Source organism: Phacochoerus africanus, chromosome 5 (genome assembly GCF_016906955.1).
Source record: "Phacochoerus africanus isolate WHEZ1 chromosome 5, ROS_Pafr_v1, whole genome shotgun sequence".
Lineage (NCBI taxonomy): Eukaryota > Metazoa > Chordata > Mammalia > Artiodactyla > Suidae > Phacochoerus > Phacochoerus africanus.
In genome coordinates, this window is record NC_062548.1 from 5696204 (window position 1) to 5702203 (window position 6000).

Sequence of the window (6000 nt, forward strand, 5' to 3'; positions counted from 1 at the left end):
GGCCTACACCACAGCCACAGCCACTCAGGATCCAAGCCGCATCCTCCACCTGCACCATAGCTCACAGCCACACCCGATCCTTAACCCACGGAGCGAGGCCAGGGATCGAACCTGCAGCCTCATGGTTCCTAGTCAGATTCATTCCCAATGCACCACAATGGGAACTCTCATTTATTTTGTTGATCCCAGGTCAGGGATCGAACCCACGCCACAGCAGCAACCCAAGCTGCTGCAGTGACAATGCCAATGCCAGATCTTTAACCCCCTGGGCCACAAGAGAACTCCCCCTGGTTTCTTCTTATAAGGACGCCAACCTATTGGACTGCGCCCACCCGAATGACCTCATTTTAGCTCCATTACCTCTTTAAAGGCCCCTTCTCCAAATACGGTCTGAGGCCCGGGGGGGGGGCTAGGACTCCAACTTAGGAATTCTGGGGAGACCCAGTTAAAGCCTGTCTCCGGCCAGTCGGGCTGCTGTAACCACGGAGCTGCAGACGGGGCGTCTCAGACAACACACCCTGTTTCATTCTCCCAGTTCTGGAGGCTGCGAGTCCAAGTTCAAGGTGCCGGCAGATTTGGTGTCTGGTGAGGACCCGCTTCCTGAGTCACAGACGGCTGGTTCTCGCTGCGTCCACACGCGGGAGACACGGTCTTCTCTGGGGTCCCCCCACCAGGTCACTAACCCCATTCGTGAGGGCGCCACCATCATAACTTAATCACCCCAGATACCATCGCCTGTGCGGGTGATGGATTTGGGGGCCACAGACATTCCGAGGCCCTTTGCTGTGTTATCATTCTCCCCGCTGGGCCCAGCGCAGAAGACCTCGGCGAATGAATGGAATGACAATATTTTGGGTGGGGCTTTCAAGGATGAATAGAAGTTCGCAAGGCAGAGTCAGGCATTCCAGGCTGAAAGAACAGCCTATGCCAAGGCCCAGAGGGCCCCCAGGGTCTGCCTGGCTCAGGGGTGGCATGTTGGGCCTGGGGGAGGGAGGGGAGAGAGTCACACAAGGCCTCCCGACCCAGGAAACCAGCCACCCCAGGTCAGCACACGGGATAGTGGCCATGAGCGGCCCACGGCGGCCCTGCCGACCTCCTGGGCACGAGCTGGGTCTGGTCCACGAGCAGCAGGGCCCCGTCGCCTCAGCCCACGGCAGCCCAGCTCAGGTGACTTTAGGTATCTCTTCTCCCCTTCACGCCTGGGTGGGTTGAGTGGTATTTATTCCAACACTCATTTTATTGGTGGGGTGTTGAAAGCACGGGAATTATTCATAGCTGGTTTCGGTTCTCTTCTGGCGACAGCCACATCGTCGTACACGAGGTACAAATTACGTGTCAGCTCAGTTCGCCATCAGTTGATGGCTGTCCCCACACATCAAGCCATGGAGGCTCCAAAGGCCCTGGAGACCACGTCTGGCTGGAGGTAGCAGGGGACTGAATAGCCATGGTCCCCGAAGTCGCTAGGGACAGGGGACGTGGATGGGATACAAGGGCGAGGGTGGCAGGGGAACAAACCCCACCTCTGTCCCTTTCCCCTTGTGATCCTGGTCAGGCTCAGTCTTCTCATCTGTACAATGGGCAGGGACGTGAGCGTCAGGCACTGGTGGTATCGCCTACTGCCTGGCTGAGCCCCGGCACGTTGGGTGCCCTGCGGATGTCCACAGAAGGGGGTGGGGTGCAGAAGGAAACAAGAAATCAGAACGGAGGGCCAGGAGTTCCCCGTTGTGCAGCAGAAAGGAATCCAACTAGGAACCATGAAGACGCAGGTTCAATCCCTGGCCTCACTCCGGGGGTTAAGGATCCGGTGTTGCCGTGAGCTGGGGTGTAGATCGAAGATGCAGCTTGGATCCCAAGTTGCTGTGGCTGTGGTGCAGGCCTGCAGATACAGCTCTGATTCGACCCCTAGCATGGGAACCTCCATATGCTGCAGGTGTGGCTTTAGAAAAGACAAAGGAAAAAAAAAACCCAGAAGGGCCAGCCTCAGCTCCTCTGGCCTCCGGGTGAGGGTGGCGATGCGAGAATGGGGCCCTATTCAGAGGTGAGTCCCCCGTCTCCTCCGCCTGGTGCAGATGGCTCAACAGCAAGCGATAGCATAGACGGTGTCCAAGTCTGGCCAGGCCTTCAAGACGGGCAGCTTCTTCTTTTTGCCTCTTGGGGGACACGCTTGGAACCCAGCCACCGTGCTGTGAGGAAGCCCAAGCCCGAGGAGAGGCCCATATGGAAGGGGACCTCGGGTCACCAGCCTGCATCCACGTGAGCCCCTTGCAGGTGGGTGTCCAGCCCCCACCCCCGTCCCAGCAGATGCCACGTGGAGCACTGGCAATCGGCCCAAACTGCAGACTCACGAGCGACATAAATGACTGTCATTGTTTCAAGCCACTAGTGTAGGGGTGGCTTGTTATTGCAGCAATAGATGAAGAAAACAGGGGGTTCGGATGAGAAGAACTGAGAATACGCTTCCTAAACTTGCCACGGGACGCCTACACTCCCGTCCATCCAGCTTCCAGACTCGCCCTGTGGGTACCATTTCAGTGGTTGCTAAGTGCTGGGAAATGTTTGACGCAGGGGTGGCCAGGACGGAAGCCCCGAGTTCCGGCATCTGCCAGGCTCCATGGTGCAAACACTCCTGGCTTGGAGACTTGAATACAGAGGTGGGCAGAGACGGAGGTGCCGGCAAAGGTTAGAACGAAGCTCCTATAAGCATCCAAAAATATCTCCCTCGTTTCATGCTGCCCAAGACTCCTGCCATGTCTCCAATCAAGACCTGGCATCCATGCCCCCTCCTCTTGGCTCGGGGTTTGTGACGTGCTTGTAACCAGTAGGCTGTGGCAGAAGTCCCACTGAGTGAATGCAATGGCAGCTCTTGCCTAATTCCCTGGGATACCACCTGCTGAGCCTGGAGCTGCCCCGCACAACGCTGTGCCCGCCATGTTGCGAGGAAGCCCAAGCCACCCGAGGGACTGCAAGTAGGTGTCGCAGCCGGCAGCTCCAGGCGTGGGCCCGGGCAGCTGCAATCCCCAGCCACAGACAGATGCCCTCAGAGGATCCACAGCAGGTTTCCTCTGCCCTTGAGCTTTCCCAGCCGAACCCCCAGTCATCATGGACCAGACAACGGGTCAGCTCTACCGGGCCCTTCCCCAGTGCTTGGCCCAGAGAGTCCACAAGCAGAATAAAATGGCTTAGGACACTAGGTGTTGGAGTCACTTGTCACACAGCCTGTACTCACTCACTCAGTGCTCCCGAATCCTGAGTCCTTCTCACCCTCATTGTCTGGCACCTTCTCTTTTCCTGTCCATCCATCCTGGGTACCACCCCACCCTGCGGCTCTGCGGCCAGCACCTGCATGTCCGCGGGAAGCTCGGGCTGGCGCCCCATGACTGCTCTCCAGGGCGTTCAGCTCCCGGAGTCAGCAGGTCACAGCCCAAGGGCCCAGGCGGGGGAGGTGGAACCCTCCACTGTGCTTGGGGCCCCCGCTAGCAAATCAGACCCTCCATCCTCACCAGTGGCCTCTCCGGCTGCCCAGCGCTGTGTTCACCAGCCTCTTCAAGGCCAAGGGCTTCCCAGGAGGCCCAGTGGGACGTGAGACGTCCATCACCGTGGTGCGAGGAGCTGCGCCCGGCCTCCAACCTGACCCAGCCCTGCCTGGCCGTCTATGTGTGACCAAGCCCCCGACACCCATGTTTGGATGTGGGAACAATAGGGCTCGGGGACCAGCTCCCTCGCCGGGAACCAGGACGTCAGGCCACTCCCCATGCTTCCCGTGCCCAGGCTCCATCGTTTGCTCAACAGATCATCTTGGACCACTCGCCGGCCCTGGGCCCTCTGGAGACACACGGGCATAACCCTGGTCCCCGCCCTCAGGGAGCCCCCGTCGGTGGGGGAGACAGACATGAGCCAGGTGGCCGTGACAGGGACAAGACAGGGGCACACGGGATGACACGGCCAGTCTGTGGGGGCTGCAGGGAAAGCCACAAACAGCCTGGATACCAACAACAAGTACAGCATCCCAGGGGAGAGGCTGCAGGACGGAACTTTTTTTTTTTTTTTTTTGTCTTTTTGCCTTTTGAGGGCCACTCCTGTGGCATATGGAGGTTCCAAGGCTAGGGGTCCAATCTGAACTGCAGCCACCGGCCTGCACCACAGCCACAGCAAGACGGGATCCAAGCCGTGTCTGCAACCTACACCACAGCTCATGGCAACACTGGATCCTTAATCCACTGAGCGAGGCCAGGGATGGAACCTGCAACCTCATGGTTCCTGGTCGGATTCATTAACCACTGAGCCACGACGGGAACTCCAGAACAGAGCATTTTAAAACCGCCTTCATTTTCTTTTTTTCCCTTTTTTGGCTGCCCCACAGCACAGGGAGCTCCCGGGCCAGGGATCAGCTCTGAGCTGCTGCTGTGACCTAACCCGCTGCTGTGACCTAACCCGCAGCTGCGGCAACGCCGGATTCTTAACCCACTGTGCCAGGGTGGGATGAACCAGTGTCCCAGCACTCCCAAATCCCCTTGTGCCACAGCGGGACCTCCCGCCTTTGTTTTCAATGACGACATCACACACCCTCCTGCAAAAGCTTCCAGCAGGAGTCTGCAGAGTAAGGGGGGATCTGGGGCTCTGCTGGTCACAGCGTGGGCCCTTCTGGATCCTTCTCTCAGCCCAGACCTATGGACAGGTTCTGTGCATTTGTTCTGCACCTGCCAGGCCTCCCAAAAGGAGCCAGAATGCGCTGCCGTGTGTGCGCATGTCCAGACCCACCTCGTGTCTCCGCAACACGCTGCATTAGTTTGCTCAGGCTGCTGCAACAAACACCCCGTGCTGGGCAGCTCACAGAGCGCACACTAGGTGCCCAGAGTCGGGCTGACAGTCTAAGACTAGGGAGTCGTCAGGGCTGTGTTCTGAGGCCTCTCTCCTTGGCCTGGGGACAGTCATCTTCTCCCTGTGTCTTTTTTTTTTTTTTCCGTCTTTTTGCTATTTCTTGGGCCACTCCCGTGGCATATGGAGGTTCCCAGGCCAGGGGTCTAATCGGAGCTGTAGCCACCGGCCTACACCAGAGCCACAGCAACGCGGGATCCGAGCCACGTCTGCAACCTACACCACAGCTCACGGCAACGCCGGATCCATAACCCACTGAGCAAGGGCAGGGACCGAACCCGCAACCTCATGGTTCCTAGTCGGATTCGTCAACCACTGCGCCACGACGGAAACTCCTCCCTGTGTCTTCACATGCTTGTCCTGCTGTGTGTGTCTGTGTCCTCATCACTTCTTCTGCTTCCTTATTTTTTTTTTAATTTTTTGGCTGTGCCCATGGCATGCGGAAGTTCCCAGGCCAGGGATCAAACCCATGCCACAGCAATAACAATGCCAGGTCTTTAACCTGCTGGGCCAACAAGGAACACCCCTAATCTCTTCTTACAAGGACACCAGTCATATTGGATTAAGGCCTCCTTTCACCTTAATTATCCCTGTTTATTTATTCATTTTTGTCTTTTTAAGGCCACACCCACGGCATATGGAGGTTCCCAGGCTAGGGGTCGCATTGGAGCTGCAGCTGGCGACCTACACCCCAGCCACAGCAACACCAGATCCAAGCCCCGTCTGCGACCTACACCACAGTTCACAGCAACCCTGGATCCTTAACCCACTGAGCAAGGTGAGGGATCGAACCTGTGTCCTTATGGATGCTTGTCACTTTCGCTTCCGCTGAGCCACGAGGGGAACCCCTTCATTACCCCTTTAAAGGTCTTATTTCCAAGGAGAGTCCATTCGGAGGCACCGGAGGCCAGGACGCAGGGTCTGCCCTCGGGAGGGGTCCCACCTGAGCCCATAAGAGCCCTGAACCGCGGTCTGAGTGGCCCGAGAAGGCGGCTGCCGCGGACCGACCGGTGGAGGACCCAGCCTGGGCAAAGGCCCAGGGGCTTGGCCGAGCCTGACCTGATCCTTATCTCACCTGCTCCTCAGGCTTATCTTGTTTGGCCGAGACCTGAGAGCCAGGAACCA